Source organism: Ambystoma mexicanum, chromosome 8 (genome assembly GCF_040938575.1).
Source record: "Ambystoma mexicanum isolate Mex_15411 chromosome 8, UKY_AmexF1_1, whole genome shotgun sequence".
NCBI classification, from domain to species: domain Eukaryota; kingdom Metazoa; phylum Chordata; class Amphibia; order Caudata; family Ambystomatidae; genus Ambystoma; species Ambystoma mexicanum.
The window spans coordinates 1,584,215,979-1,584,239,034 of NC_090929.1; the positions used below are offsets into that span (position 1 = coordinate 1,584,215,979).

The 23,056-nt window shown below is 48.1% G+C and overlaps 1 long non-coding RNA gene across 1 annotated transcript in view; it reads left to right on the forward strand.

Moving 5' to 3' along the window:
* LOC138473217 (uncharacterized) overlaps positions 1-6,006 on the forward strand; it is a 69,039-nt gene extending 63,033 nt beyond the window's left edge. The window contains exon 3 of the long non-coding RNA XR_011268743.1: positions 5,695-6,006. This is a non-coding gene — a long non-coding RNA (uncharacterized lncRNA). The remainder of the gene's footprint in view (positions 1-5,694) is intronic.
* The last annotated feature ends 17,050 nt before the right edge of the window (positions 6,007-23,056 follow it).

The following is a 23,056-nucleotide window of genomic DNA, read 5'->3' on the forward strand; positions in this document are numbered from 1 at the left end:
TGCCCCAGGGACACGTGTCTTGGTCTGAGCAGCCCGGCGTGCCCCTATGGTTTCCCCCCTGGCCTGTTGGAGATCTACCAAGGGCTCTTCAAGTGCCAACGCAGCCTGCGCTGGCAGACCCTGAGCCTTGTTGGCGGTGTCCACAGCTGCACCTGCAGCTACCACCACCCTTGGGCCCGTGGCAGTCGATGGAACGGACTGCCGGGTCATATGGGTGCCAGTGCCAGATGCAGGAGCTGCATCCCCCGGAACCACAGGGGGTGGTGGCATGGCTGCACCGACACATGGCACAACATTGTGCTCAAGTGGCGCACCCCTGCCTCTTCCCCCTCTGTGGCTGCCCTGGACACCCTGGAGTCCCCCTACTCCCTGGTCACCACGGCCACGTCCCCGACCACGCCCGCCACGAGGAGTACACCCAGCTGAGGCGCCCCTCTCCTTTGGTGGCCTCCCAACCATGGCACAGATGTAGTAGTGCTGGCACAGATGGAGTGGTGCCAATGGGAGGTGTACACCACAATTGACCTGGGCAATTGGGGTGAAGAGGGTGGGAAGCAAGATGTTAACAGCCCCCCTGCACCTGCACGGCTGTATGTGACCCCGGTGATGTGGTGACGGGTCACACAACGCTCAGGCACCCCAAAACTGCAGTAAAACCGTGCACGCAACCCTGCAGCCTACGTGCGTGGATTGAACCTCCCGCAGTACGCGGTGGCACCCAGTAACACGAATAACACGTACGCGTGGGACACGCAGGCTACTATGACATCGAAAATGGGTGCGATACACAGGGGCACCCGCAGTGGGAAAAAGAGCGTGTGTGACTCACCGTCTGACTAGCGCGATGCAGAAAAACACGCGTAGCCAATACCCCCGCCAAAAGAAGAGATACGTCCTTGATAGCTGTGAAGTTGTGATGGCGCGCGAAACAACAGGAAGCAGCAACACACGTCGGTCTCCACGAAAGGCACGTACAGCGAACTGCTGGGCCCGCTCACCTTTAACCCGTGCTGAGGGAAACGCACGCGCGCGTCACGTTACTTACGCGCATACGCCCTTTCCTCGTATTACACGCGGACGTGCAGTTTCCACGCGCGCTTATGCGCATGGCCCTTTCCTCATATTACACGGTGACGTGCAGATTTTTCACGTGCCAAATCACTCCGTATCAAGCTGGCCACGCGTATGCACACGGAAGACCACGCTCCTGCCCAGAAGGCCCCGAGCACGCTCCCACCTGCCATCTGCTGCTGCCTGACTGCCTGCTGCCCACGTGCACTGCCATTTGCTGCCTGCACATCAGCCAGGGGTGCTGTTGCTGTGACCACCCCTGCTGGAACCGAAGACTCCCGACTGGGATTCCATCGCTCCACAGCCCAGCCCCAGTACCCAGTTGCCCACCCACTCCTGCCTCTGGGGTTGTCATGTCGGGGCAAACACCATCTGTGACCACTGACAACCCCCGGCCAGAGAGGCAGAGGGGCACCAGCTTCAGTGCCACCGAAGTTGGTGTCCTGGTGGAGCAAGTCCTGGGGCAGTATGATGTCCTCTTCGGAAGTTCACGCGCCAACAAGGAAGGACGGACTCGGATCTGGACTGACATCGTGACTGCCATCAACGCGGAGGGGGTGGCAGTCCGTGACTTACAACATGTCAGGAAGCGCTGGGAGGACTTCAGGTCCAGGACCCTGAACAAGGCCCGGCGCCTCTTGAAGACAGCGGATGCCAAGGGGCGCCGGGCCCACTTGTCGGAAGAACAGATGAGGGTCCTGGAACGCATATCCCCAGCGCTCCACGTCCAGGTCCTAGAGAAGCAGACCCGTCTGGAGTCGAGCGGTGAGTGTACATGCATCCTGATTGTGAGCAGTGCATGTGGTGATTATTCGGTAGTGTGCAGGTTGCACATCTGTTTGTATGGGGTCGAGTATGGGTGGGGGTGTACAGGGCCGTGGGGCTGACACATGCGAGGGCTGTGATGTGTGAGACATGGATGGTGCTTGTGTGTGTAGGCTTGCATGCCAAATGCAGTTGTGTGGGCACACATGTTTGGATGAATGTGTATGTGAGTAGACATGTCTGTGATGTCACGCATATATGTTGTTTTCGGCTGCATGTATCAGCACTGTGTACATGTGCATGTGTGTGTATTTGACAAGGGTGCAACAGTGATGCCACATGGATGCATGTGACAGCGGTATGTGGAAGCCTGATTGGCAGATGTGACATGGATGGATGTCTGAACAGTGCGACACTTGGCAGGGGTGTACACATGCATGCAAGTGTGGTGGTGTGTGTACATGTGTGGTGCACTTCCTGTGTTGCATGTGATGTCTGGCTCACCTTTGGCTGCTCATGCTGTTGTATGTGTATGGATGGTGGTGGCAGTTGCGATATGGCTGTGGTATGGCTCATGTGTGCGAGTTGTAATGACATGTGTGTTGGGGGTTGTGAGGACCTGGTGGAGGCTGCCCATGGTGGCTGGGGGGTGGGGGTGATAGGGGACATGAGTGGGGGCCTGGTGGGGGCTGGCCATGGTGGCTGGGGGGTGGGGGTGGTGGGAGACATGGGTGGGGGCCTGGTGGAGGCTGCCCCTGCACTGCTGGGGGGTGGGGGTGGTGGGTGACATGGGTGGGGGCCTGGTGGAGGCTGCCCCTGCACTGCTGGGGGGTGGGGGTGGTGGGTGACATGGGTGCGGGCCTGCTGGCAGGTGCCCCACAGTGCTGGGGGGTGGGGGTGGTGGGGAACATGAGTTGGACATGGGTGGGGGCCAGCTGGCAGGTGCCCCACAGTGCTGGGGGGGTGGGGAACATGAGTTGGACATGGGTGGGGGCCTGCTGGCAGGTGCCCCTGGTGACTGGGGGGTGGGAGGGGTGTGAGACATGGGTGGGGGCCTGGTGGAGGCTGCCCCTGGTGGCTTGGGGTGCAGGGGGACATGCGTTGGTAGGGGAGTAGTGCAAGTTGACATGTGGGTTGGCTGGTGGGCATGGGCATGGTGGGTGGGGTGCCTGCATGACATGTGCTGGGTAGGCCCCTGTGGTGTGAGCCACCTGCAGGGGCCGTGGAGGGTGTAGAGGGAACACCTGGGAGGACCCACACGTGCAATTCAAATGTGCTGCTCCCCGCGCACCCCTGTAATACACGTACCCTGTTGATATCGCGCACACCTGTAATACACGTACCCTGATGGAATTGCGTGTGTTACTTCCCGCGCACCCCCGAAATACACGTACCCCGCTCAATCGCGTGTGTCACTTCCTGCGCGCCCCCGAAATACGCGTAGCCCGCTTCCCCAGGCCCGATCGCGTGAGAAAGTTCACGCGAACCCCTGAAATACATGTAGCCCGCTCCCCCAGGAACGATCGCGTGAGAAAGTTCACGCGAACCCCTGAAATACACGTAGCCCGCTCCCCCAGGCCCGATCGCGTGAGAAAGTTCACGCGAACCCCTGAAATACACGTAGCCCGCTCCCCCAGGCCCGATCGCGTGAAAAACTTCACGCGAACCCCTGTAATACACGTAGCCCGCTCCCCCAGGCCCGATCGCGTGAAAAAGTTCACGCGAACCCCTGAAATACACGTAGCAAATGTCTCAGAATGACTGGCAGAAATATGTTTAGGCAACAATCTGACCTCTAACGTTAACTAAGAGTAGAATGTTCTGTATGCTGACCTAGGCCAACACTTGACCTGACCGTAACACACTTCAGGGTCTCCATTGTTGTGAACAGATGTCTTTCCAAAAACACCCCAAAGGCAAAGACAAATCCCAAAAAAATATGTGTTTAGCTCTTGCCCATGTAATTTATTTATTTAGTTTGGAGATAAACAAGGAAAGTACATGTCGTTTCACTTGCAGCTGGACTTCCTATGATCAGGGACACTGCTCCAACAACACAATAACAATAATTGCAATTTGTAATTTATTTTTTATTTGAGAACAGACCTACCTTTCACCAATTTTCAGCGACATATTACTGAGGCCACTTTTGTAGTGGAAGCATTTTCAGCAGTAGTTACTGCGCAGAGAGTGGAGTCAGACTGGCATCAGATGTACGAAGAAGCTGTGAACTTGTAATCAGTCATAAACCTGCCTGTGAATTTGTAGACAACAATTACAATGTTCAAATGTATCAAATGTACCCATAATAATGATCAGCAGCGTTTAAATTGCACTGTGAAAGCGTCAGAGAGTCCTGGTTCAAGGTTACAGAATCATTCATTGTGATATCCAATGCAAGCAAATCCCCGAGAGGGATTCAAAATAAAGTTTTTTCAAAGATTCACCATTAACCATACTTGCGAAATGGAGGATATATATGCAAATCAACACCCGATACCAATGAAGGACAAAGTAAATACAAACTTGCCATGTTCCTCTTGCATTTCTCAGTGTGACGTAGGCTGATACTGGTTGTGGAACATTCCAAAAGCCAAAAGAAAGGAATGGCATGGTTCATTTGAATGAGGAGTGTAACACAATGCCTGCACCATGAAGAAAAGATGTATTAAGACTATAGATGGAGCAAGCAGGTCATTTATGTCATTTGTGGGACGTTATAAAAGATCTGGGTCCTGTGCTAGAGCAGGACACAGAGCACAACCACTCTTAGTCCTGATGGTGTGTTGCTGCCTAATCCTTTTGGTTGAGTACAGACAGAAAACCAAGAGCAACATCAGCGCCCCCTGAATGTTCAGGTTATTTCCAACACAAAACATACTATAATGGGCCCTAAGGCATGACTGTTAAACTTCAGGGTCTTCTGGGGGCATCACTTTGCTTCCTCATTTATAGCAGAAGACGGCAATGTATGGATTTGCTGATGGACACCGTGGGGCTTAGCAGTGCAGCAAGGAAGTTCAAATTCAGCGAAACTCACAGGAATATAGTTTCAATAGAAGTCCAGCTTCATAGTTGACAAATTAAAACTGGTTAAGGTTTTTAAGTCCCTAAACTATATATTGTGTGTGCCACCCTGTATGTCCCCTCTCTCTATAATCTTTCAAGTGTACGCTTAATCGTCTATGCTTCTAATAGTATGCATATAATTGAACCCAACTGCTGTGCCGGATTTTTGTAGATCTCCATCGCTGCATTGCTGGTTGTGAGTTTCATACAAACCAATTTATTCACATGGTATCCTGGGTGCACGCATGATTTCTTCACATTCGGGCATAAAATATTCAAAAATGCTTGAACGCTGTAACCTCAGCGATAGATGACTCCAAGGGGAGTGGGCATGTCATATTTCAAGGCACGATTATAGGTGTCTCTAGTGAAAAATGTGCATACGTTTGAAATAACTGTTCATATCAAAAGAACCATTATACATGCAAGTATTGATATCTTGTTTAAACCATTTACTTCAAATGAGCCATTATTTGCACATCTTTTTTAATCTTGTTGAAATGAAGATATCCTATGAGCCAACAAGCCAGCACTTGTTTCAAACTCAGTTCTTCTTCAGGGCACTGGTCCATAATCAATGTATTGTTACAGAGTAAAAAAAAAAAATGATTCTTTAAGTCAGTTGTTACAATGTCTAACACAAATTGATAGTCAGTTAATGGTTGATTTTGCTTGTGTAGTTGATCAGTGGTTTAAATTATAGAAAAAATCATAACATGTGTTACTACTGTTACAGCCTCTCCCTCAATCTTCCTTTATTCTCCCTCCGCCTCCTTCAACTAATTCCAGAATAGGACTGCAAGACGTATCCTTGGCCTCAAACCCAGGTAGAGCATCTCTTCCATCCTAGAATCTCTCCACTGGCTCCAGGTTGCTGCTGGGATCAAGTCCAAGACCCTCTGCATCATCCACAAGGCTTTCTGGGGCATGGGACCCCACTACATCCAACTCTCCCTCTCACTTCTTGTTACTGCACTTGTATGATCTGAATGTCACAAGGCCAAGTAGGACCGTTATTGTTATCTGTGTCTATTATCCTCCCCCCTTTTTGTCTGATGGTGCCTTGAAACATCATTTGTTGTATAGGTGCCTTACAAATATCCAATAAATAAATAAATAAATAAACAAATAAATAAATTAATAAATAAATACATAAATACATAAATACATAAATACAAAAAGAAATAAACTGTTTATCTCCACTTTCTATACAGTCTTTAAAATGGTGTTACTGCTACCTGTCAGGCCCCACATGTCTGTATGTTCTCCTGGTTGATATGTTAAACCGTGCTTGGTTTTTGACTTGTTGAAGTGCCAACACTATTGTTCAATTTAATGAAGTCTCTACTACGTCTGATAGAACAGTGAATTGTCCAAGTGCCAAGACACAGCAGTCAGAACCCAAACTTCCCATTTACTTCCCTGCACTGTTTCTTTCTCACGTTTCACATTTTTCCCTTTACGGTCACTTATATTTCCTATCATGTTTCTTCTTTTTCTTTCTCATTTTCACTTTCTCTCTTTTGGGGCATGCATACAAATCATCATCCATGTTATAAAGGTTTTAAAAATGCAAGCCAAAAAACTCTGCCTGTAATTATAAGTTATGTCTGAGTAAGTGCCTGATTCACAGAGTGTGTCTGATTCACAGAGTGCTTCCCTATGGGATTGCGCCATTATAAAATGCTTCTCTCAATCAGGCCTAGAGTGATTTAATGGTACAGCGAGACATGTCTGAAATGAAGCATATTGTGTGCTTGCAGATACTGAAACCGTTACCAGACCATAATTTACAAAGTAAACAAAGCAGCAAATGTAGTAGAGGAGGAGTAGGACAAAGTGGGGGTACATATTAACATACAAACAAGGAGAGACATTGGAATGAATACAAGGTGCTATCCCGTATTAGAGGGAATGCAAGTGACATTATTGCTGAATTCGGAATCGAGTACGTGAAAAACAAGCATGTAGAGTCAAGCAATTTCTGTGGTGGCAAATACTATTAGAGCCAATTTATGCTAAACACATTCAGGGTATGGATTTGTAAGGCTTTCCAAGATGTGTCAAGTGGGTTCTTGAAGTATGGCAGCTTCTTTACTGTATACATTTTTTAAATCAAATTTGGAGTTCCCAAGTAAACTTGCGGAGTTGCAGGCACCCAGTATTGGGAACGGAAAGAAGGACGTGGGGTACATGAGGGGCGAGACCGGAAATGGAAAGTGGAAAGTGCAAAGATCTATGAACTATCATTGCTTGGCTCTTGTTTGATTTCTGGAGTGATGCAAATAGAGTAGGTTAAGGGGGAAGCCTGCATGAGTTTGAATTATTTCAATATCATCCTAGGTTTGATATGATATGATATGGCATTTGTAACGCGCCTCTACACAAGTGTTTCAAGTCGCGACAAGGCAAGGGAGTGGGGACAGAGGGAAGATCAGACAACGATCTTACTAGGCTGGGTGACATTGAGATCGCACAAGTGCTGGGAAAGGGGGAGACGGTTAGTGCTGAGGGTAAGGGGGAAAGGGCAGTGCAATACATAGGATCAACAGGAAAGAATCAATAAAATAAATAAAACAATTGGTAAAAGTGCGGCCAGCTAGTGGCAAGTGCAGGAGTAAGTGCAGACATCAAGTGCCATGAGCTGGTGGGCACTGTAGGGATACATAAACAGCCACCAAGTGCAAGGGTTGCCTAGGAGGCAGTGCAGGTGTGCAGCTGGAGGGGGAGGGAACCTGGGCCCGAGATCACAGGGTAGCCAGGTGACCAGTGCAGTGTCAGTCGGGAGTCCAGCAGGGGAGAGGAGGCGTGAAAGCAGAAGCAAAGAGGAAGGTATTGAGGTGCTTACGGAACTGGAGATTGTTCTCCTCAAGTTTCAGAGAGGCACAGAAGCTGTTCCAGAGGGAGGCCCCAGCGGAAGAAAGAGATCTTCCACCAACTCGTTGCTTGGAGAAGCAACTGACCCTGAGGGACTTGGAGGCGGATACACAAAGAGGAAGATATTTAGGAAGAGAGAGTTGGAGGTATTGAAGCCGCAGGCCCCAGAAGTCCTCGTGGACAATGCAAAGGGTATTGATCATAATCCTCGCAGACACTGGGAGCCAGTGCAGAGATATCAGTCCTGGAGGGTTCCGATCCCTGGGCTTGAGGCCAAGGACACGTCTTGCAGTCCTGTTCTGGATGCACAGTTAGGACCTCAATGTATGTTACAAGATTATGGGCAGAATCCAAAGACCAAATAGAAGACAAATCCTCAACTCTACCAGGTCCATCACAGAAAACGTGTGTATTGAATGCAGGACGCTAGAGAGACAAGTAGTGAAACATGCGGAAGAATAAGAAGGCAATTATTTACAATCTAATCGACTTGTGAAATGAGATGTTGTCTGAATACTATCTATGCATGTCCTAAACTATTCTAAAAGAAGTAAACTAATTAGAGTAGCATCAGGATCGAATTTGCCTCAGAGCTAGGCATAATATACTCTATAAAAATTAATGGCATTGAGTGGTAAACTAAGTTAAGTATCCCTAAAAAGAAAATTTGTAATTGGTCCTAGACGTGGTCAGAGTCATTCTTGTAAAGCTGTATTGAGTTAATTAAATAGTACACTTTAAGTCCGATAATATATTTTCTACTGAAGTTTGCCTGTGCAAACTTGTTTATGCACAAGAGGAGACATGAAAATGCATAATACAGAGACACAGAAGTCTAAAATATTTATAGTGTAATTCAGGAATGCCAAGCCATGTTGTTCATTTTTTATTTATTTTTTTATTTTATTAGTTTTCACAAAAAAAACTTTAAAATAACAATAAACAAGACAACACATCCCAACACATCTCTTTACCCAAATTTTCCAACTTAATCCTCAAATCCCTACATATTCCATCCTTCACTTCACCACCTCATATCTATTGAATGTCATTAACCTACACTGGTTCCAACTGCTGCCGATTTTCTATTTCAGATAGCAGAACGGTTAGCGGAATTACCAGTTTCATGTCCATTCCAATATACATTTTCTGCCACCAATCATCAGCACACAGAGAGGGATGATTTATCGACCAGGTGCCAAATGTATTGTCCTTGCATCTCTCAATTCACCACAAAACAACACCAAATGTTTAAGGGACTCCCTTTCATTTTTACACAATCTGCACAATCCATCTTTGTCTACATTCGCTGACCATGCACAGAGGCGTTCTTTAGTTCTGAATACATTCAGGCGAAACAGCATAAAGAGCCTCCTTGCATTCGAGTCAGGGAATCGGGCGATCTATCGTTGGATGTTATTAAAGCCCCTTGCTTCCGCCGGTACGTCTACCATCGCCTTTGAGGCAGCTCTCTGTGTCGAGGTCCAATCACAATCTGCTCGCCAAATCTTGAACTTTGCCGCACTTGGATTCCCGTGTAACTGTTCTGCAGTGATTTCATACTCTGCCAGCAAATTTTCACACTGCTTTAACCACAATAAAGTGATGTCATTTCCATTTGACGTTGCACTGTGAAAAAGTTCAAATTGAGGAATGTGTTCTCTAGGTCTGGTTTTTCGGAATAAAGACAGTACCTTCCAGACAATTCTAGCATGTAATGATATCAAAGATAGTTCATATTTCATACATGGGGTTGACATCCCCTTTGGCAAACCCAAAACATTCGACCAGTAGATGTTCTCAAGGGTTGACCACAATTCATGGGGACATCCAAGCGTGTTTTCTGCACCATACGTTAACACCGGCATTACCTTCTGTTGATAGAAAGTGATTGCTGGTTTTAAGGAAAATTTGATGAACTTTCTATTTAACACACACGCGTGGCATGCAAGTTGTTTGCATTTCCTTTTGTTTTCTAGGATCCAGGGACCGTCATATATACTTGCACTTATTACCATTCCCAAGTATTTTACACAATTAAGAGTGTTCAATGGTTCTTGTGCCAAGTACTAGGTGATTTTTTTTTACAATTAGTTGATTTTGCAGATTTTAATTTTTTAAGCAAAAGAATCTCACATTTTTTATGTTGATCTTTATATGGTTAGAATTCACGTATTCCTGTACTGCATAGAGTTTTCGCTGTAAACCGATTGGTGTTACGTCCATCAAGATCAAATCATCTGCGCATAACAGCCAACTGAGACGTGATTTATGTAATTTACGTGGGAAAGATTTCACAGCATCTATACTGGCTCCAATATCTGATATGGAAAGGCTAAAGATTGCCGCAGCTAAAGGGCAGCCTTGTTTCACTCCCTTAAATGTTTTGATCTCTGCGGACAGTAGCCCAGACTGATCTAACTGAATTCTAATTGACGTTCCAGTGTGCAACTCTCGAATTGCAACCATCAACTCTTCTGGGCAGCCCCACGCTTTTAACTTTCCCCATAACATCTCCTGGTCGATGGTGTCAAACGCAAAAGACAAATCAATGAATGCCAAATAAACTTGTGTGTGTGTTCTTAGGGCTTCCATTTTGATTACATTTAGAATCATCAAATTCAGTGAGCATCCTACATTTTTAACAAAGCCTGATTGCTGCATGTCCAAATGATGTGATTTTGTAGCTAGTTTGTGTTGTAATAAAGTAGCATGCATTTTTCCTATTACGTCTAATAACGCTGCTGGTCGATAGTTTTTTTGACACGCTCTGTCACCTTTTTTAAAAATAGGCACTATCACCGCAGTTTTCCAAGACCTCCGAGTTTGACGTTGTAGCTTTATTCTTTCAAATAATGCCAAACAAACCTCAGCCCAGAATTCCGGATGTTGTTTGACGGTAAAGTTGGTTAAACCATCAGAGCCTGGTGCCTTGAAATGTTTTGCTTTTCGGATTATCCCCTCGATGTCTTCTTTCGAGAAGGAAAAAGCCCAGCCAATATTCTTTTTTATCCAAAGGTGCAGTTGGTCCTTTATTAGGCTTGTATAACACTGCAAAATGCGAGATCCACTCCGCCTCAGACACCAAGCTGGTTTGTAGGGCTCTTTGGGGTGCTTGTGTGTTGTTAATAAGACCCCAAAAGTCTCTAGTGTTTTTATTACTAATACTTACTAATTACTTCATCATTTTTTAAGCATCATTTTGCAGCATTTGGTATTTGTGTGATTTCATCCAGTGTTTATACTTTTGCTTGGCTACACATTTTTCAGCTTTCTTACTTGTAGCTCGAGCTTTTGATTTTGACGAAGCCCTGCTCTCATCAGACGTTTCCGTTTTAGTAATTCCACATAAAAACGATGTGTATGATTAAAGTTTGGATGTCTTAAGCCTATATTTTTAGTCTTGAATTGGAATAACAGATCTTCATATTCTACTGACATAGATCTCAGACCGAACTGTGTGGAAAGCTGCAAAACATCTGATGAGCCAAGCCTAAGACGGACTCTATTGGCTTGTACCAAAATCTTGTGGGGCCAAAATTCCTTGACTGAGACTTTGATATTCATAGCTCTAGTTGTAACATGTCATAGTCGCTATGGTTTGTTTATAATACTTTCATGGATTTCACTCTCGGGTGAAGCGCGTCAGAGACTAACATGTAATCAATCGTTGAGATTTGATCAGCACAACGCCATGTTGGTGCAGGTGGTATATCTCCTTGAGTGCAACCATTCAGCATATGTGTTTTTCTTGCGTCCATTTCCTCGAGCCATTCATTAGTCAAGATGCATGTTCTAAAATAATCAATATTCTTGTTGTTCATTAATAATTCTATAAGGTGTTACAAGCCACAGGAAGAGAAGTCAAATACAGGAAGCTGTGTTCGAGTTCAAGTATATATCTAGTGCTTCACATGCGTTTTCCAGGCATAGATAAGGAATATGGTAGTAAGTGTTTGAAAACTGCTAGAATTTCAACTAAACAAACCTCTTAAAATATTATATTGAGGTGGTTAGCAATTTGTTCTAGTATCTAAATTCCACAGCTTCCCACTCATGTTGTAGTCTCAGTGTCATAAGGCAGACTGCACTGCAGAAGGATGGGTCCCAACAACTTCCTGAGGAGGCTAATAAGAGCACATTTATCCTCCAGAGTTTCAACAAAGTGGGCAACTCTCTAGTTCAATTATGCTACTGGAGAGAAAATAGCTTTGCAGAGTTTGTCTATAGGGCTAGGAAAAGAAATCATGCAAGGTGTTTGTAGATGATGATTAGATGGACTGGATCTGTGTAGAGGAGTGTCTTGAACTAATATTCAACTTTGGATTATGCAGAGGAGGAATAAAACTGTTGTGGTTTCTCATAATTATGTGTGTCCTGATGAAGGCTATCTTGTAAACAGTTTATAGGCAAAGTTTCACCCTGCACTTGAGTGTGAACGAAGCACAGTATGTCGACCTGTCTTGAGTCTTCACATTTGCTTATGTTTAGTGTTTACTACACACGTTTTCGGGGTTCATTTTTATGTAAACACTTTTTGTTTGATAACTTTTGCTTACAAGATGTATTTTCTGAACCTGGAGATAGTGCTCAAAATAATGTTCTTAGAAATATATCCATACCTTTTTAGGTTAAATATGCAAACATTATGATATATAGGAGTGTTCATATTAACCCACAAAGAGCTTCAATACAAAACCTTTTCAATTCATATTTTGTAATAAATGATGTGAGGGTGTATACTCATGATTAACAATAACTGCAAGTAAAACACAAGTAGAGTGATTTAATAAGAATGGAGTATGACAGTCGAGAATTAGTGTGATAGAAAAGTAGGTATGATTTTCAGGTTCCCGGATGAAGAAATGAATAAAGAGTGAATTGACTTTGACAAAACATGGAGGGGCAATACACACCTTTTCCAAATGGTGTGGTAATAAAGTAATTGCTGACATACTTGACATGTGTACAGCAAAGCTACAAGCAGCTGTTATTTATGGTGCTGAGATCAGGGGCTGTCATAATCCCACAAATATAGGTAGAAGAGGAATAAAAATATTAAAAAACCATTTCTTGGACCCCTCATTATGAGTACACCCACTCACCTTTGCAGTCAGAACTAGGAATACAAGGAATTACATTGGCGGCAACTCTTAAACCATTAATATTTTGAATGAAACTATGCCCTAGAATCTTATAGAGTAGCATGCGCAGACGTCTTATCACAAACTGGTTTGCCGAACCTCTCTTGTTTAAAATATATTTATAAATCCTCGAGAGATCTAGGTCCCTATTCATTATGGGATGCTATATGTACAAAACAGTTTCAAAAGTTTTCAAACAAATAAACATACGAGGAATGGCACAAAGCACATACACTTGGAGCCGTGCCAACTGCGGGCATCGTAGCCTGTTACTTGGACAGGAAGACACCACTAGTCCATAACCATACATTTCATTAATAGAGGAAAATGAGACACACATTTTATTCCTGACACTCTTTTTGGGAATATTACATTCACCGAGCTTCTTAGGAAAATGGAAAATGGACAATAGAAAGGAATGTACCAGTTATCCTGAATAAGAACAACACGTACAACATGGTATGTTATTTTGAAGCTCTTTGGCCTCATTGCAAATTAAAGATCTTACACAGCTCCTTAAGAAGTACAACTTTAGGTATGTCAATCAGGCACTGCTCCTATGCTACACCACTGACAATGAATTAATTCTGTGGGGTACCTCCGAATACATAAGGAAAGCTTGGGATCTAAGAAGGAAACAATCATAGGTACAACTCAAAATCACGTTTTAAAAACTAAATGGTGAATATTATATGTATTATCTCTTTTTATTACTATGATGGGTTTTACTAAATAATACTTGTCTAAGCTCTATAATTGAATGCTGCTTTACTAGTTGATAGGTTGTACTTAAACTGAATGTTTTGTAAATGGTTTTATGAAATATTCATTACCAAAATACATCAATTTTGATGATGATGAGGTATGATGTTCAGTGAGGTATACACCACACTCATATATCTAATCCAGTTCTTACATTTGTGTTTGTATGTTAATTATTCAGACCATACAGTTTACAGTGATCCTGCACTTCCAACTATACTTAGAGGCTTGGTTGACCTTTCACACACAAACCTTAAATCAAAAGAAATGCATGTGATTCCTCCTGTGCGAACTTCGGACAAACTGTGTCAAAAGATTGTTTGCAGTTTGACCACATGGCTTAAAGGGGAGGTATGTTTGGAGATACTTTTCAGTCTCAGACAGCCTTTAGAGAGGCAGAAGGTTGTTGTTGAAAGACTATTTGGGACCTTTAGGGAAGGGTTAACAATCTGGAGTGAATTTAGAGTAGCTGAATAGGAAAATGGGAAGAGAAAGGTAATGAGTGACTGAAGATCTATTCATGCATTCTGTGATTTTAAGCAAATGTACAACACAAGTGCCATGAGAGGTGGTCTGTCTCGTGAAATGAGGGGCTGAGACATTTGTCATCAGATAACACCTGGAAGAGCAGGAGGAGCCGCACATGCATGAAGGACAGCTTGTGGGCGAGGGACACTAACCTGGTTTTTCATGGAGGTAGCAGAGCAAGTTTCTGGGAGGCAGGTGAAACACCAGTCAATGTCTCTCTCTTTGAGTGAGTTGACAAGACATGTTGAATCATATTACAGCTGGGAAGAGCAAGAGAAGCATGGAATCCCTGTGGACAGTTAGTAGTACAGCCACAAGCATTAGATTGTACTCAGAGAGAGGAGCAGATATTTTAGTAGACAGTTGACAAACCAGTTAGTGTCTGTCTCTTGAAGTTAGTGGACAAGAAATTTGCCATCAGGTGAAACATATTAGAAGCATTTTGGAGGAGCAGGGTTCCATTGGGGGGGGCTTGTAGGAGAAACACACCCATCTGAGTTTTCTCGGAGGGATCAGGAAATATTCAGGAAGGTGGGTGAACCACAAGCCAGTGTGTATTTCTTGAAGCGAGAGGACAAGACACATTCTATAGTGTAACACCTGGGAGGATGTATAGAAGGAGCAATAGCTACTGGAATGACCTTTGAAAATACAAACCTTTTACTAAAATCACATTTACAATATTCCTTGCGGAAGAGCAGTGCTCGAAACAAATGTTGACATAAATAGAGATCTTAATATCTGATATTTACAATAAAGTTGTGAACATTATTTGAACATTATTTGCTTGATGAATTGCAACACAAGAGCCATAAAACCATACAGATACCTTCTTATTGATACTTGGAATAGGTCTGGAAAACCATTTTTGTAAAACTGCCTGCCAACAACCATCGGTGACAAACTAGGCACAGTGCTATTTGTTAAAATAGTCTTCTCTAGTGACTTTGTGTCACTGAAGTGGCTGTATGGGGCAGACATACAAGCTATGTGATCTAAATGTCACTCTAAGTACAGTAACGGGTAATTTGGGTCTAAGGAAGGGTGAGGAACTGAAAAAACAGATACAGTTGAGCAGAAAAAACGGAATAGGAAAATGGTCAATGCAATCAAGAGGAATGTTAGAAAAGGCAAAGAAGACAGACAGGGTAATTCATAGAATTTAGCGCACAAGTGGCACACGCTGCTGGCGCACAGTGTGCGCGTGTGACTTTCTGCGCCAGCCGCGTGCGCTAAAATCCATTTTCGCGCACCGCATATTCATGGATTTTAACATCCAAAACCAGCATCGACCCTGCAGCAGCGCCAGTTACGACCCCAACCCCTCCCCGTGCACCATGTACAGCGCTCAAATCCCGTACATGGCGCACAGGCTCACAACCTCGAAAATTCCTGTAAAACTCCCAGCCCACCCCTACGAATACACGTACCCCGCTGCGCAGGTAAGTCTCACACGCGATTGTCCTTGTGCGAGTGGGTAAGTTTATAACTGGGGTTCGCGGGAAGTGTCACACGCGATTGGCCCTGTGCGAGTGGGGTACGTGTATTACTGGGGTTCGCAGGAAGTGTCACACGTGTTTGGCCCTGTGCGAGAGGGGTACATGTATTACTGGGGTTTGCGGGAAGTGTCACTCGCGATCGGCCCTGTGCGAGCAGGGTACGTGTATTACTGGGGTTCACGGGAAGTGTCACATGCGATTGGCCCTGTGTGAGCGGGGTACGTGTATTACTGGGGATCGCGGTAAGTTTCACACGCGATTGTCCCTGTGCGAGCAGGGTACATGTATTACTTGGGTTCGCGGGAAGTTTCACACGCGATTGGCCCTGTGCGAGCGGGGTACGTGTATTACTGTGGTTCGCGGGAAGTTTCACACAAATTGTCCCTGTGCGAGCGGGGTACATGTATTACTGGGGTTCGCGGAAAGTGTCACACGCGATTGGCCCTGTGCAAGCGGGGTACGTGTATTACTGGGGTTCGCGGGAAGTTTAACACGCAATTGGCCCTGTGCGAGCGGGGTACGTGTATTACTGGGGTTCGCGGGAAGTGTCACACACGATTGGCCCTGTGCAAGTGGGGTACGTGTATTTCTGGGGTTCACGGGAAGTTTCACACGCGATTGGCCCTGTGCGAGCGGGGTACGTGTATTACTGGGGTTCGCGGGAAGTTTCACACATGATTGTCCCTGTGCGAGCGGGTACGTGTATTACTGGGGATCGTGGGAAGTTTCACACGCGATTGTCCCCCTGCGAGCAGGGTACATGTATTACTGGGGTTTGCGGGAAGTCTCACACGCGATTGGCCCTGTGCGAGCGGGGTACGTGTATTACTGGGGTTTGCGGGAAGTCTCACACGCGATTAGCCCTGTGCGAGCGGGGTACGTGTATTACTGGGGTTTGCGGGAAGTGTCACACGCGATTGGCCCTGTGCGAGCAGGGTACGTGTATTTCTGGGGTTCATAGGAAGTATCACACACGATTGGCCCTGTGCGAGCAGGGTACGTGTATTACTGGGGTTCGCAGGAAGTGTCACACGCGATTGGCCCTGTGCGAGCGGGGTACGTGTATTACTGGGGATCGTGGGAAGTTTCACACGCGATTGTCCCCCTGCGAGCAGGGTACATGTATTACTGGGGTTTGCGGGAAGTCTCACACGCGATTGGCCCTGTGCGAGCGGGGTACGTGTATTACTGGGGTTTGCGGGAAGTCTCACACGCGATTAGCCCTGTGCGAGCGGGGTACGTGTATTACTGGGGTTTGCGGGAAGTGTCACACGCGATTGGCCCTGTGCGAGCAGGGTACGTGTATTACTGGGGTTCGCGGGAAGTGTCACACGTGATTGGCCCTGTGTGAGCTGGGTACGTGTATTACTGGGGATCGCTGGAAGTTTCACACGCGATTGTCCCTCTGCGAGCAGGGTACATGTATTACTGGGGTTCGCGGAAAGTTTCACACGCGATTGGCCCTGTGCGAGCAGGGTACGTGTATAACTGTGGTTCGCGGGAAGTTTCACACGAATTGTCCCTGTGCGAGCAGGGTACATGTATTACTGGGGTTCGCGGGAAGTGGCACACGCGATTGGCCCTGTGCGAGCGTGGTACGTGTATTACTGGAGTTCACGGGAAGGTTCACACGTAATTGGCCCTGTGAGAGCGGGGTACGTGTATTACTGGGGTTCGCGGGAAGTGTCACACGCGATTGGCCCTGTGAGAGCGGGGTACGTGTATTTCTGGGGTTCACGGGAAGTTTCACACGCGATTGGCCCTGTGCGAGCGGGGTATGTGTATTACTGGGGTTTGCGGGAAGTTTCACACACGATTGTCCCTGTGAGAGCGGGGTACGTGTATTACTGGGAATCGCGCAAAGTGTCACTCGCGATTGGCCCTGTGTGAGTGGGATACGTATATTACTGGGGTTCGCGGGAAGTTTCACACGCGATTGGCCCTATGCGAGCGGGGTACGTGTATTACTGAGGTTCGCGGGAAGTGTCACACGCGATTGGCCCTGTGCGAGCGGGGTACGTGTATTTCTGGGGTTCACGGGAAGTTTCACACGCGATTGGCCCTGTGCGAGCGGGGTACGTGTATTACTGGGGTTCGCGGGAAATTTCATACACGATTGTCCCTGTGCGAGCGGGGTACGTGTATTACTGGGAATCGCGCGAAGTGTCACCCGCGATTGGCCCTGTGTGAGTGGGATACGTGTATTACTGGGGTTCGAGGGAAGTTTCACATGCGATTGGCCCTGTGCGAGCGGGGTACGTGTATTACTGAGGTTCGCGGGAAGTGTCACACGCGATTGGCCCTGTGCGAGCGGGGTACATGCATTTCTGGGGTTCACAGGAAGTGTCACATGCGATTGGCCCTGTGCGAGCAGGGTACGTGTATTACTGGAGTTCGCGGGAAGTGTCACACGCGATTGGCCCTGTGCGAGCGGGGTACGTGTATTACTGGGGATCGTGGGAAGTTTCACACGCGATTGTCCCTGTGCGAGCGGGGTACATGTATTACTGGGGTTCGCGGGAAGTGTCACACGCGGTTTGCCCTGTGCGAGCGGGGTACGTGTATTACTGGGGTTCACGGGAAGTTTCACACGCAATTGGCCCTGTGCGAGCGGGGTACGTGTATTACTGGGGTTCATGGGAAGTGTCACACACGATTGGCCCTGTGCGAGCGGGGTACGTGTATTTCTGGGGTTCACGGGAAGTTTCACACATGATTGGCCCTGTGCGAGCGGGGTACGTGTATTACTGGGGTTCGCGGGAAGTTTCACACATGATTGTCCCTGTGCGAGCAGGGTAAATGTATTACTGGGATTCGCGCGGTGTCACTCGCGATTGGCCCTGTGTGAGTGGGGTACATGTGTTACTGGGGTTCGCGGGAAGTTTCACACGCGATTGGCCCTGTGCGAGCGGGGTACGTGTATTACTGAGGTTCGTGGGAAGTGTCACACGCGATTGGCCCTGTGCGAGCAGGGTACATGTATTTCTGGGGTTCACAGGAAGTCTCACATGCGATTGGCCCTGTGCGAGCGGGGTACGTGTATTTCGGGGGTGCGCGTGAAGTTTCACACGCAATTTTGCTGTCAGAGCGGGGTACGTGTATCCAGCGTGGTGCGTGGGGTGTCCTACACGTGAATTGGCAGTGTGGGTCCTCCCAGGTGTCCCCTCCCCCCTCCAAGGCCCCTGCAGGCAGCCCACACCACAGGGGACTACCCTGCACCCCTGGTCATGTCCCGCAGGCAGCCCATCCACCATGGGCATGCCCCCTAGCCAAGCCACATGTCACCTTGCAATATTATCACCAACTCATATCCCTGTGCACCCCCACCCCTAGCAGTGAGGGGCACTTGCCAGCAGGCCCCCACTCATGTCCCCCTGCACCCCATCCCCCCCAGCAGTGAGGGGCACCTGCCAGCAGGCCCTCACTCATGTCCCACTCATGTCCCCCAGCACCCCCACCCCCAGCAGTGAGGGCCACCTGCCAGCAGCCCCCCACTCATGTCCAATTCATGTCCCCCTGCACCCTCACCCCCCAGCAGTAAGGGGCACCTGCCAGCAGGCCCCCACTCATGTCCCACTCATGTTCCCCTGCACCATCACCCCCCAGCAGTGAGGGGCACCAGCCAGCAGGCCCCCACTCATTTCCCCCAGCACCCCCACCTCCCAGCAGTGAGGGCCACCTGCCAGCAGGCCCCCACTCATGTCCCACTCATGTCCCCCAGCACCCCCACACCCCAGCAGTGAAGGCCATCTGCCAGCAGGCCCCCACTCATGTCCCCCCCCACATGTCAACATGACCCACAATCATGGCCCTCATGGCCACCAAAATCCCATGGCACGCCACCCCTACCCAAATAACCAACCATGCATAACATACAGCCCACATTGAAATGCACATTACAAGAAACAACCCAAATGGCATGTATGTACATCAACACAAGTCCGTCACACACAAACAATGGGTGCCAGTGATTTTGGAAACCCACATCATGACATGCATGAAACCAATGAGAGAATACCACACATTGAAGTACGGGAACAAATGTATTGAACAAAAAATGTGGTGAAAGAAAATCAAATCCCAAACAATGGACATAAGGATAACAATGCAGAATGTCACATAATGATAAAAAGAGGAAATCAGAATCTAAAATATATGAAATCAAAAATGTCTCCAAAGTCTCCTTCCAACAAAGCAAATCCAAACAGAAATGAAAAAGTAAAAATCAATTGCTCCATGGAAAAATCAAAAAAGAAAATGCTGCAAATCCACACGCCAGCTATTTACAAGGATGGAATCCTGGGTCCATGAGCCCAACTGTCCAAATGAAACCTACAAAAATACACTAACTAATGAAGAACTATATACAAAAATGTGGGGTATTGTCCAAGCGCCCAAAAAAAAATGAAAACCAAAATGAAACCTAACACTAACTAACTAACTAACTAACTAACTAACTAACTAACTAACTAACTAACTAACTAACTATTTACAATGGCAGCGGGCTAGTCCGACGGCTCACTTTTGGATGTCCCGGGCCAGGGCATCATCGAACTCCTGCTCAATGTCCTGAAGGCGGTCCTCTTCCATGGCCCCGAGAATTCGCAGGGACAATGACATGTTGGCCTCCAACTCCCTGCGATTTGCCTCGAGGCACTCGGCCCGCCTCAGTGACCTCCGCATGGAGTTCTCTGCCCTGATCATTGTGAGCTGTGCCTCTTCCACCCGCTGCCGCTCTGCATCTATGGCGTGGCCCAACCGCTGCCACACGGAAGACACTTCCAATCCTGGGTCCTCCTGCCCTCTGGCCGATGCCTGCCCCTCCGATGTTGAAGGCCCCGAGCCATCATTGCTCCCACCATGTTGCTGCTGATGCTGTGCCTGTGCCCTGGCTCTTGCTGCCTGCACGTCCTCCTCCGGCTGGGGTGCAGTTGTCATGGTGGCCACCCCTGCTGGACGTCCGACTCCCGACTGTGGCAGGGATGTGTCCTCCACCAGCCTGGCCGCTGGGTCAGAGGCAGCTCCACAGGGTACCCAAGGGATACATGGGTGGGAAGATGGCATGGAGGACGACTGGCACGTAAGGGGTTCAGGTGAGGAGGGGGTCGCAAGAAGGTCCAGCACACAGAGGAATCCAGCACTGGTGACCCGTCCCAGTAGGTCAACGCGGTCAAAGAGGCATCCAAGATGACGTGCAGTGTCTTCACGAAAACACAGCAGGTCAACTCTCATGCCTCATTGCCGCAATGCTATCCCAGCCAGGACAGGCTCAACATGGTCCCGGATAGCCACGTCTGCAGGGGGGGGGGGGAGGCCAGTTGTTGTGTGCCCATCCCCTCCCTGAAAACGGGTCTGGACGTAGGCATCCCTGCTGGTGCCGGATGATGCAGTCACAGGATCAGGGACAGGATTACACACAGGCACCTCAGCGGCGGCCTGTGCTGCCTTCTGTCCCTGCCCCTGCACTGCACCACTGGCACCAGTGGAATCCCCACCTCCAGACCTCGTGTGTGTCACCTCCACGGCCTCCTCCTCCTCCAAACCCTCCACCAACCTGGATGACTCCATGCCATCTTCTTCCAAACGGACACTATGGGGTCTCAGCTGCCCCTTCTGCTGCCGAGGAGTCCATCTCCAACCTCTGCCTCTTGGACCTACCCTCGGCAGCTGCAGCCTGGGACGCTGCACCAGACTCCTCACTCCCCGAAGAGATGACAATCTGGGAGGGGAGCCGGGCCTTGCGTCTTCCGCTGGTGGTGTGATCCCTGCCGCTTTGCTCCACAGCACCCTCTCCGCCCTATTCATCAGTTGACGCTGCAGACAGGGAGAGATGGAACACAGGCATCAGGGCACTGTACAATGGACTGATACACACATGACAGTTGTACATGAGTGGCAGTGTCAAACTTCAGACATAGCATCACACTCCCTAACACACATGTCATTTCTACTCACACACATGAGCAATTCCACAGCAATATTGCACCAGGCAGAACCATCCATACACATACAACAGCATCAGCATCCGAAGGTGAGCCTGACATCACATTAAACATGGGGAGTACACAACACATGCACACACACCAACACACTTACATGCATGTGTGCATGTCCACCAACTGTCAGATTGATGAGATCGCTATCCATGTCAGATCTGGCATTCAGCCTTCTACATGTCAGTGCCACATGCATCCATGTTGTATCACAGTTGCACACTTGTCAAATACACAGACATGCACATGCACACAGTGCAGATACATGCAGCTGGAACCAACATCCATGTGTGACACCACAACCATGCCAACGTACATACACAGTAATTCAAACATGTGTGCTCCCACATCTGCATTTGGCCTGAATGCTTACCCACACATACACCATCCATGTGTCTCACATATAAGAGGACTCGCATGTGTCAGCCTCACACCCCTGTACATACACATCCATACATGGCCCTACAAAAACACATGTGTAACCTGCACACTACTGGCACACCACCACACGCACAGCGTCCAATCAGTATGCATGTACACTTACCGTTCGACTCCAAACGGGTCTGCCTCTCAAGGACCTGGACGTGGAGCGCTGGGCACATCCGATCCAGGACCCTCATTTGGTGGTTGGACAGGTGGCCCCGGCACACCTTGGCATCCGCTGCCTTCAAGTGGCGCCGGGCCTTGTCGAGGGTCCTGGACCTGAAGTCCTCCCAGCACTTCTTGACATGTTTGATGTTGCGGACTGCCACCCCCTCATCATTGATGGCAGTCACGATGTCCATCCAGATCCTGGTCCGTCCTTCATAGTCAGCGCAAGAACTTCCAAAGAGGGCATCATACTGCCCCAGGACTTGCTCCACCAGGACACCAACTTCCCTGGCACTGAATCTGGTGGCCCTCTGCCTCTCTGGATGGGGGTTGCCAGTGGTGCCAGATGGTGGTGTGCCGGACATGGCAACCCCAGAGGCAGGTGTGGGTGGGCAACTGGGTCCTGGGGCTGGGCTGTGGAGTGATGGTATCCCAGTCGGGAGTCTTCAGTTCCAGCAGGGGTGGTCACAACAACTGCACCCTTGCAGATGGATGATGTGCAGGCAGCAAATAGCAGGGCACGTGGGCAGCAGGCAGTCAGGCAGCAGCAGATGGCAGGTGGGAGCGTGCTCAGGGCTCTGGGGGGCAGTAATTCGGCCTTCTGGGCAGGAGCGTGGTCTTCCGTGTGTTGTTTTGTGGCCAGCTTGATACGGAGTGATTTGGCACGTGAAAATCTTGCACGTCTGCGTGTAATTCGAGGAAAGGCCCTTAGTGGTGAGCGCGTTTGTGACGTTACGCGCGCGGGAGTTTCCCTCAT